The sequence below is a fragment of the Pangasianodon hypophthalmus genome, chromosome 16, assembly GCF_027358585.1.
Source record: "Pangasianodon hypophthalmus isolate fPanHyp1 chromosome 16, fPanHyp1.pri, whole genome shotgun sequence".
NCBI classification, from domain to species: Eukaryota; Metazoa; Chordata; class Actinopteri; order Siluriformes; family Pangasiidae; genus Pangasianodon; species Pangasianodon hypophthalmus.
The window spans coordinates 20426120-20437973 of record NC_069725.1 but is presented as its reverse complement, the minus strand read 5'-3'; positions in this window follow the sequence as shown (position 1 = coordinate 20437973).

Genomic DNA, 11854 nt, shown 5'->3' with positions numbered 1-11854 from the left:
TTGCCTTCACTGTTGCATGCAAAAAAAAAAAAGAAAAAAGAAACAAAGAAGGGTGGCAGCATAACTGGTCATATTTGTCTATATGAATATTTGTCACACCAGCTCAGGGAAGTACTCCTCCAGGCCAGCAGAGGTCGCAGTCTCTTGAGTACTGAGCAGCACTTCTTCTGTGGTGGACTTACTGGTTTTACTTTCTGGCTCCCAGAACATAGCCATGTCCCAACTGGCACCCTAAGCCCTATAGTCCTCCTCCAAGTCCTCATTTTGGTGATCATGTCTGATCACATTTTGCATTGAGAGTCTTAGTCACTTAGAGCGGTTGCTATTCTGTTTTTCCTCATGCCACACTAATGTGTGGGGATCACTATCACCAAATGTGTGCTTTTGACCACAATTTCCAACTCTATTTACTGGTGTCTTTTCCATAGATCAAAATCCAGATGTCACTTTAATCAGTCTATCTATTGAAACACAACCACTTGAGCAGTCATTGTAACTGAAGCCCCAATAATCAACCCCTTTTCAAGTTCACTTTTTCCCTCTTGTCATCTTGATCCAAAATTGAGAACAACTGCACCTGCTCAGAATTTTTATACATGCCACAGAGCATGGAAAGATGTTAACTGCTTAACTGTATCATGCAATACACCTGTCTGGAAGCATCTGCACTCTTTATGTTTTTCCACCCATTTACTTTAATTTGTCACATATCTGTTTGTACTAAAACAGTTATAACAATTTAATGAAGGCGTGTTGTATCTAAAATCTATCCAATGCATACAGAGGCCATTCAGTACATACTGAAACATACAACAATTGGCTTTTCTATAAGAAAGCAGATCCATGCAGTAAAATAGCTGTCTGTTACTCCTTTTTTTTTGTTCTTTCCTCATGGTGAGCTAAGCTCAGGTAATGATGCCTGGGTGTGGACCACTCCAGCTAGATGACATACCCACATATAGTGTGTTTATAAGTTTATGACATCCATATGAGAAGTGGGCAGTACAGTGTTTTTTTTTTTTTACAGCTCTGTATATACACAGAAGGGAGTGCAATCCCAACATCCTGCCCTTTGGACCAAGCTTGTCAAATGATTGAAAAAAAAAGCTGTGAAGGAGGTGCTTCTCTGGTCAAATATGTGTTACTGATACACAAAATGATAAATGCTTTTTCTGTTTTTCTTGGAAGGTTCAAGGGCTTGTTCATAAAGGCATAGGTTCTTTATAAAATAGAATATGTTCTTACACATGGTTTTAATTAAAACTGAAAAGTATATCTCTATAGGCATTCATCTGTACTCTACTGTCACTGATTACTGAAGATTAGAAGATTAAATGTGTCTTGGTAGTTTTTCATGAGCATTACATACTCAGAAATAAAGGTACCGAGCTTTACTTTTCCTAATCACTGGAGTGATATTATCAGGGGGAAAAAAATTTTATCTTCAGTATGTAACTTTATACTTTAAAAAAATTAAGGTACACAGTTGTACCTTAAGAACCATTGATGTACCTTCAAAACTTTACTCTTTAAAGCTAATAAAGGTACACCACATGCATCTTCCTAGGTAAAAGATACATACTAAAGGCACAAAAGATGTACCCTGGTTCCACCCCAGCAACATGGAAAAGTATTTAAAGGAGTTAAAAGTCTAGATGCCCCAAAATGGGAAAGTCAATCCTGCTACATACTGTATTTGTCATGTCTTCTATTTTGTCTTGATAGTATCTATCCCACAGGCACTGCTGATCAATGATCAATAAATGCTTTTATGAGAAACATGACATTTGACTATAAACACATTTGTATAATTTTGTACTGAAATATAGGTCAACCTCCAAAAAAAATCTATCCTTAAATGTTTTTTTTTTCTATTTGTCATTTCTAAAAGTGGAGAGGAACAAAAAGGAGGAATGAAAAGGGAGGGAAGGACGATTTTGTGATGGGGCTGTTCTCCTGTGCTGGTCTTGTTGTGCCCTATTCGCTTTAACACTAAATGTCATAAAAGTGCCTTTTACTTTTTACAATGCTAACTTCAAATACTGTCCCCCCCCACCCCCGCTTCTTTCCTTAGCCTCCCCTTTTCCCTATTTTATGCTGTTTCCCTTATTGCAGTTGTTTACCACTATACAAATAAAAAAAACACCCTGTGTGTCCCAGTATCCAATGCTAGTGTTAAAAGTGCATATTTATTCAAAGTGCCTTACTAAAACAAGGGCGCAACCGAAGGTATTTTTATATTTGCAGTACAAAAGCAATCGCTCACATAAATATTTCTAGCTTTTATTAAAGATGTAAGAGGATTTTACTAGATCAATGCAAATAGTACAAATTAAGACATTTGGAGTTACTGATGTTGTTTTAAAACAACAGAAACTAGGGGGATAAATCAATCCATGCCAATAAACCAATCCTTACTATATTACCTTAAAGTATTTCCACTTGAGGTGTAAAACACATTAAGATAAGCCTTACTTAAACTAGAGCTGTGAACATTGCCTGTCTACCAATTATCCTGTCCGGCTGCTCTCCAGCTAATGACTGTGCGTGTGTGTATGTGTGTGTGTTTCCTGTGGACAGAGGCTAATAACACCATATTTTCAAGAAAGACTGAGGGCCCCTGGCCATGCCTTTTAAGATGCATGCCACACAGTTAACACCACCCACAGTCCTCAGAGCCATCAGTGCTGGCCATTACATTTTCACTCTCAATAGCTGGAGGCCTCCATGACAGAAAAGTGCAAAAAATGATTTAGGTACTAGTTTGGAGGGTAAATGTCAAATATCTGTACTTTTCTTTCCCAGAATGCAGTCAAGTGACTATGCATAAGCACTATGGGCAAACTGAAAAGAGAATGGGAGAGAGAATTAACTGCTGTCAGAAGTGGTCCAGAAAAATAAATTATGTGATCCACTTGTGCATGCACTACCAGCCAGCTGTCAGTGGGATTGACCAGTCCAGCTAGTGAAGATGTCAGCAGGTCTGAGCCAGTACGTTACCTAGAATCAAAAGGTGAAGAAACGTAAAGAGACTGGCCAGGCAGTGATACTTAGAAGCAGATATTTTTCTGCTGAATGAATTTAGAGGGGTGAAGAAGTGGGGCGGTGTATGTTGTAGTGTGAGGCACAGACATGAACAAGGAAAAGAGAGATAGAAAGAGAATGTCTGAGGGAGTGCGCATAACTGAGCAAGCAAGACAGAGAAAATGCTAGTCGTGCAGAAGCTCTTTGCAGATGTCCAAATAAGCAGTAAATCACCACAAGAACCTGGGGGCGCTCAAATGTTTTTGACTGAATGTGTCTGCTAGTTCAGGGTCTCTGAATGACTAAAACAGTAGCAGTAGTCCTCAGGGTGGCTACACATTCCCCCATCCCTGACCAACCACAGACTGTGCAAACACACACGAAAGACACAGAGCCAAAATGGTGCCCATTCACATGCTTCAAGAGATGGCCTCTCTCAGGCCAGGGAATGTGAGGGTACACTGAGTTGGCCATGTACACAAAGTGTCTATTTAAGTGTGCGTCCTCATTCCCAAGAGCCATAAAACTGCCATCAGCATCTGAGCCCAGAGCCTTGAATCGAGTTACAGGTGTTCTTTTTAACATAGATGTGAAAAAGGGCATTTTATGACCCTGGTTGTACATAGGCCTGGGGAACCAGAAGTGACACAGAGCAACAAAACAAGTTAAAACCATACACCCATGATGACAGCCACTTACATTTAGTCATTTAGCAGAAGCTCTCATTTAGGGCGACTTACAAAATATGCAGACATTTGAAGACAAAGTGATACAAAGCATCTAACGAATCTGCAAGGATTCATAACCTGAAAGACAAGAGACAATTGCTAGTTTTTACAAGTACTAGAATGGTCTGGTGATAAAAATTAAATTTCAAACCTAAATGCATAAATTATAAAATAAACAAAAAAAAAACAAGCAATTCAAAATGCAATTAATAACTGCCCTGAAGAGACAGAGGACTATTTGGAGTGAAAAAGGAAACTGATTCCACAATTGAGGAGCCAGGACACTGACTCAGCGAGATCTTGCTCTATAATCATGTTTAGACCTCAGAGAGGGACATGCCAAAGCCTGGAGTACCAAGACAAGTGTTTTGAATTTGATTCTGAAACAGGAATCCAGTGGAGTGACCTCACGGGAGGAATGGTCACATGAGAGTTGTTATAAACAGCAACATACTGAATGCTCCGTAGAAGAGATGTGACATATAAAGAGATGAGAGATGCAGTAGGCAAGTCTAGAAATAACTAGGGCGTGTAAGCAGTTGAGCAGATTATGTGGTTAGAAGGAAGTAAAAGAAGTGATCAAAGAAGTCTGTCATTTAATATAACATCAAGATTCTTAGCATCAAGATGTGTGCCAGGTGGACTGTGAGGGTGTCGATGGTGATCAAAGGGGGGATCTCTGTCTGTAGTTATATCACTTCAGTTTTGCCAAGGTTGAATTTCAGATGATGGGACTTCATTCAGGAAGATATGTCAGAAAGGCAGTCCGATTATCTTCTGAACAACTTGGGTGGTGGATGCAGAAAAAGAGAAACAAAGTTGTGTGTCATCGACATACCTAATACTGAACCCAGTGATTTGGTATAAATGGAGCACCAGAGTGAACCAAGAGCTGACCTCTGAGGGACTCCAGTAGTAAGGAGGTGATGAAACGGAAACTCTTTGTGAAACACGGTAGGATCAATTGTTCCAGACAGTACACACAGAGATTGAGGTTGCTTATGCAAGAGAGAATCATGTGTAGTTTTAGGTTGCATTTTGGAATTTATAGTATTTTGGGGTTAGAGTATTTGTACATTAGCTCTAGAAAGCATTACTCTATTGACTCTGACTTACAGTTGAAACAGAGTTCCCATCTTACTCTACATTTTACTGCACAACCACGCTACAAAATCTAGTGAAAAGCCTTTTCAGAAGAGCGGAGGTTATTATAACAGCAAAGGAGGAATAACTCTGGAATGGGATGTTCAAAAAGCACATATAATTGTCCACAAACCTTGCCATATAGTGTGTATTAAACCATGAACTAGGCTTTTTACTACAGTGGCTGTACAGAGTAACCATAGCTTTGCTGCCACACTCAGTGCTGTTTCTGAGTGCTTCACCGCCCCCTGGTTGTGGTGTCTGCTACTGCAGACCTGTCTTCTCTGCTGTCCACCCCTCCCCCACAGTCTCCACATTATGTTCTTCAGCCACTGTGTCATATAATCCTTCAAGGTGTTACGTATTTCTTCTGCGTTGCTGGGGGTTTCTGTAATCACAATCATAAGATGTAATAATGTGGAACATTTCAAAGTTACATTTCAGTTAGACACTTGTAAACCCTGATAATTAGAAAGGGTGATAGATTATATTCTTATAGGGCACAGGTTTCCAATTCTGGTCTTGGGGTACCACCTATCCTATACATATTAGTGCTTTCACTGCTGTCAACACACCTGATCCAATTAATCAGCTATTTATTATATCAGCACTTCCGGAGTTGAAGTGGGTGCGTTAAAGCAGTGAAAACACTAAAATGCAGGATGGGGTAGCCCATGATGAGGGCTGGGAACCTGTGTTATAGGTTATCGTGATGTGGCAATTGTTTCAGATAGAAAAACTTAACTGTGTGTTAACAGAGTTTCTAGGCACTCCCCATATTTGTAGACTCCTGTGTCTACTATAGTAGAGAGCAACTTCAAATAAACCTGAATATGTCTTCCTCTCTGAGCAGCTAGGCTTAATCAAGGTGGGTTTGGGCTTTGCAGTATGAATGGGCAACTCCACAGACTGCCTGTGGATGGCAGCGCAGCACTTTTTCATGTCTTGTCTGTATTAACCAGCCACACAGTCTTTCGCACATACAAAGCACTAGGTTTATTCAGCCAAGCCATATGCTGTTAAGCTGCACAACTTCTATAATACTGAACAGAAGTCCTTTAGGAAGCCATAGATTTCTATGCACACTGCTTTATGGGATTTGTAGTTTTTGCTAGACTATAGGTTGGTCTACCTGCCAACCCTGAGGCTTCAGAAATATTTAAGTTTCAGAGACTTTGATTCCTGAATTCTGCTAACTTTTGTGTGTTTAAAATAACAAAATTGCCAAACAACTATCATAAAATAAGGTAGAGTTTATTCATTTACGTTCATTACAAAAAGGTAATGTTCTTACATTTATTCAGTCTAATGTGACATCTTTCATTTTATCATGGCCTGTTATCTTGGAAAAAAGTCTAACAGATCAAGGTATTGACTTTGATATAGAACCTATACACTTAGAAAAATGAAAATAGACATAAAATAGACATAATTGGCAGGATTATTTGTGATACACAGGATGAAAGAATCAAGTGTTATAGGATACTACCATAGTTGTTTTTAAAAAAAAATACTGGTGTCTGTGATTTCTAGGCTCTCCGGTCCCCATAATATCATTCAGAGAATGAGAGCACTGGAGCAGAACAAGACAGATTGGATATTCAAATGAATTAACAAATGTCCTGAAATTAAACAGGGGATTTACTTATGGCATAATGAGCCATTTATAAAATTTGTGTGCTGCACTCTTGCAAATGTGGCTCCTCTATACTGCCTTCCATGCATTTCCCATGTTAGAGTGGGATTGCAGGGCTCTATGCTTCTATATAAATTTAAAACTGTCTTTTGACTAAAGCCGATATATTTTATGTCCAAATTACAGCAGCAGTAAACACAATGTCACAGGACACCATGTTACTAGGCTAGGGGGCAATAAACTGGATGAGGGATGAATTGGGTGTTCTTCCATACTTAAGCTCAGTGTGAGGAATCTTCTGGGCTAATTCATTCTCTGTGTCTGAAATAAAATATGTGGAATAAAAGCATGAATTACTGAATTAATCATAATGCAAAAAAAGAACTGTGCTGGCTACAGTGGAGACTGTCTTTTGATAATTATTCATGAATTCTTCAGTCTAATAATTTAAAAATTTAAAATTTGATTTTAAAAGTTATAGTTTGGGACTGGTTTATGGTAAATTTTAAACCGTGATTCTGTTTAAACATTTATTAGCCTGCCAACAGACAGGCCAATCTGGCATCCTTTAAGATGAATGGATGGATGGATGGAGGGAGGGAAGATGACATGTTACACGTGGCTTAAGCAAAGGGGAGACAAAAACAAGAGAAAGAGGAAAGGAGCAAGGGTGCAAATGAGGAGAGGGTAAGAGGAAGACGCGATCAAGCGAGAGATAGATGGATGATGAAAAGAACAGGAGGGGGAAACGTGCCTGGAAGATTGAGAGAGAAAAATAGAAGTGTGGGAGAGATTTATACTAGTTGTATAATTTCTTACACCTCCATCCGCCTCAACCCTCCCCCCATCCTCTACTTCACTGAGCGCACTGGCCCACCCTCGTTGGGGTTTCTGAATATCCCTTGTCTCACCCTAGACACACACGCACACACACCCGCCCACACCAGAGCCCACGATTAAGATTCTAGATGGATGCTACTGCAGCACTTTGCAAATGGAAGACTAGACATAATTTCCCTAAAATGCTGTTTTTTATCACCTATTTCCCCTCCATCAGCCTCGCAGCTCACGATTGATAGCTGATGGCACCTCTGACAACTTAACGGGTTTATGGCCAGATTTATGGGCTATCCGCTCGGGGCTTTTTACAGCTAAAACTCTGTAAAAAAATGCTTATTTCCCTGATAAGGGAAGGGAGGGTGAGGGCTGTGTGTGTATGGCGTGAACAGTAGACAGAGCTTCGTGGATTGGAGAGAAGAAAATGTCTCTGCATTGCAGTAGGAGCAGCTTGGTTGTGGTTTTTTTTTTTTTTTTTTTTTAAACACTGGGTCAGAAAATGGACTTGGCATGGTAGATATAATTTGGCACACTTTCTTTCAGGCTGGAAGCAGGCAATTCAATTCCTGCAATACTCTGTGTGACAAGCAATCTACATCTTCCCTAACCTCTTCTACTCTAACTTTCTAGAAAATTTCCTCTATCTAAAGCCCTCCATTAAAGATGGGGGGTAAGGTCCAGCTAACTCAAACAGGTTAATCTTAAATATTTCATGAATTTATATTTGTTTTACTAGTCATGGCTTTAAGACTTGCTTTACTGGTTCAGTAAATTAATGAAACTATGGGAGCTGGAACACTGCACCACAAATGGCATCCAAATATATTGTGTATCCCAGATTCAGGGTCTCATACTGTCATATACTCTAAACAATGACCAATTTATTGTCTAAGAAATTACTTCTATTTCTGTAATAGCCAAGCTAATACAGTGTTTCACAATTCACAATCCAATTTATTTGCTGGGCAGCATGATGGCACAGTGGGTAGCGTTGCTGCCTGACAGCTCCAGGGTCCCTGGTTCAGTCCTAATCTTGGGTTGCTTTTTGTGCTGAGTTACCGAGTTTCACATGTTCTCCCTGTGGTCATGTGGATTTCCTCTGGGTTCTCCAGGTTCCTCCCACTGTCCAAAAGCATGCAGGTAGGTGAATTGGTTACAGTAAATTGGCCTTCGTTATGAATGAATGTGAACGTATGTGCATGGTGCCCTGTGATGGACTGGTGTCCCATCCAGGGGGATATTCTCATGTGCCTATTTTACCAGCATCGGCGCTGGATCCACTGCAACCCTGATCAGGATAAAGCAGTTACTGAAAATGAATGAATGAATTTAATTGCTAATAATACATATGGTATAACTGCATTGTTTCTGTCTGAGCATGCTACAATTTGACCATGGCATTAGACATGTTTAAAATATCAAGTAAACCTATAACTACAACTGTGCAGAAGATCAACCCTTTAACTTTTTAGGCATTTTTTGATAATGGCTCAAGTGCCCTAGCACAGGTGAAAGAAGATAATGACACATCGCCCCACTTTTGCTCCGTCTGGCCAATCCCAGCTAAGCAATCAAAGTTTTAATAAGTGACTAATTACTGTACGTCAGCCAGCACTTGCTTTATAGTTCCAGTAACTTTTCAGTGGATTGGATGGTGGAACCCACTGAATAATTCTGATTCACTGAACAATAATCTAATGCATTTAAGAAATTTTGTCTTGAGTCAAACAGATGTCCTTGTGTACTTATAAGACTGTGATTTGGTAGCCCTACTGTGTTGACATGTAATGCTCTAGGCTATTTCTTTATATATATATATATATATATATATATATATATATATATATATATATATATGGTAGATTCCTTGTCAAACTGATCTAAATTCATAATGTCTTTAGATGTTAGCAGTGTACAGAAGTGTATGAATGTTTAACTCAGATTGTTTACCCAGTGCAGAAAGCTTCCCAGAACACTTTGCTCTCCCGTAGCAGTTGAAGATATAGCCTTAAATAGCAGACTGCTAAGCCTGGCACCTGGATAGTTTTCTAGACACCTCAAACAGGATTTTATTTACTCACTGATACTCAATCCACAACACAAAACAAAAATTATTGACACTCTTTGACACTCAAATATACCTGAGCCAACTAGTAGCTGCTGAACTGTGTAGGATCCACCAAGGAAGAGAAGTCACACACTGGCACAAACAAGCCTCAGGTAAAAAGAATGATCATCAGCAGTGATTCCTAAAATGGCCGATTTTCCAGCCAAGCTCTATAAAGCATGAACCCTTAGCTACCTGGACAATTCATAGTGCCTTATTAGTGCTTCTTTTTGTTCGATTCTGAAACTTGCTTAAGGATTACAAGTTATTTCTTCAGAAATGTGTTTACTGTGTTCGTGCGTGTGTGTGTGTTTGTGTTCGTTGCATTCCCTTAGTAAAGTCTTATAGTTTCATCTTGATTAACATCAATAGTCATGGTATACATCATGCTAGGGGCTGCATAGACATAGAAAGAGTGCATTAGGAGCGGACACTGTCAAATCCCACTCAGACAGTTTCAAGCAGCACATGCCATCTGACAGAGGCCGATCCAGATTCCATCCAAGGAAAGCCAGTCATTGACCTATAAGGAATCATATGTTGACAAACATGAGCTTCCATGCTGTCTGCTCTCAGCTGCAGACTCGATCTATTTCTGCTCAGCTGCATCATTTAAAAGAGTGTATTTTAAGAATTGGAGTAATGTAAGAATAAATGTATTAAATAATGTACTACGATACACAGATGTATGATTTTGCTCATTTATTGCATTGATTTGTTTATTTTCATTGGTAACAGTATAGCCTAAAAAGCATTGAAGCTGATAATGTAATTTGTAGCCTGGTATGGCTGTTAACTGAAGTGAGGTTTAACACATTCTTTACTGCACTAATAAAATAACCTGAAAGTAGCGATGCCCTGAATCAGTTTTTGCTTTAACTATGGAAAAGATTAATATTCGACTAGTCATTTACTTTTTTGATTTAGTGGTCAGCAAGTAAATCCTCATAATTTTTAATTCTCACTGGACTTTCTGAGATATCTTAATTTTTTAATACATAGAGTCTTACTTGAACTCTAGATATTCTGAGCTGTGTCTAAATGAGTCTAATTGAGACCAGCATCTTCTCTATTACAACTGCCAAAACCCTCAATCTGAGCTGATTTGAACTGATTTGCCTTCAAATAGAATGATGCTTTTGCCAATTGCCAATCACAGTCACTGAATTAGACTGCCCATTAAATCCATGACTTACTCAATATTACCTCAGTTTTGTAATTGAAATATTAGACAATCATTTAAAAATGACAAACAATAAAAAAATGGCTTTTTAGCAGGTTTTAGAGGTTCTTAATAAATAGCAACATCCTTATTTTTTTTTCACTTTCTCACTGCCCTATAAATCTCTCACACTCAATAAGTCATTATTACTACCATGAATTAATCCTTTCACTCTGATCGTAAATCATAACAGACACTACTATGTGTTCTTAGCAACCAAAATGCCACCAGCTCATAGCACAAATAATTCAAACAGACCTGTTTTCTTTCACATCTCTGTGGCTAATTGTGACAACACCTTTTGCACGTTGTCTGATTTATCTATAAACATGGCTTACTTGGAGCCTAGGTAGGGGTTTAATGTGGCTAAAGTTTATGTGTTGAAAGTTTATGTGTTTGTAAAGGGCTGCTAGTTTTATGTGTGTTTGGAACAAATATTTTTTTTTAATTGGCGAAGTTTTGTTTATGTGCTGCCAAAGTATTCCATTCGGGCTACAAATCATACACATGATCAAGGCAGTGTGTGCTCCCATGGAAGCTATTTGTGCTTTATATTTAGTGTTCTTTACGGTTTTCTCTATATTTTCTGAGCTTTGCTCCAGTATAAAAATACTGTAGATGTCCAAAATGACTATGTCTATTGGGCTTTAATTAGTGGTTAGTGGAACTAATATCTAATGGACATTCCTGCATGTGATTAATGGGTATATGTATATGGCATATCTTGCACTAATAGATACAGCCTTCAGATTTGTAGAAGGGTTGTTAAACGTTGCCTAGTCCAAATCAGAGTACATTTACCGAGAGGTGTGTGGGAAGGGGTAAGGCTGGAAAAGTACTTGCAAAATTCTTTCATTTATTGGCCAGTTCTTGGAATTGGAATGAATCATTGTTTGGATTGTCCAGTTCAAATCAAACCAGTCTAAGGATCTATTGGAAGCTATAACTTAGTCCTGGACTTGCACTTAAGTCCAAGTCTCACAATTTTTTCCTTAATTTACTTGGACTTTTAGTTTAGCATGATTCTGAATTTTACATGGGTGTCACGGTAGTGTTTCCACCTCACAGCTCCAGGATTCCTTGTTTGATCATGAGCTTGGGTTATGGTTTGTCTGGAATTTTGCATGTTCTCCCCTGGTTTCCTCTAGGTTCTCCAG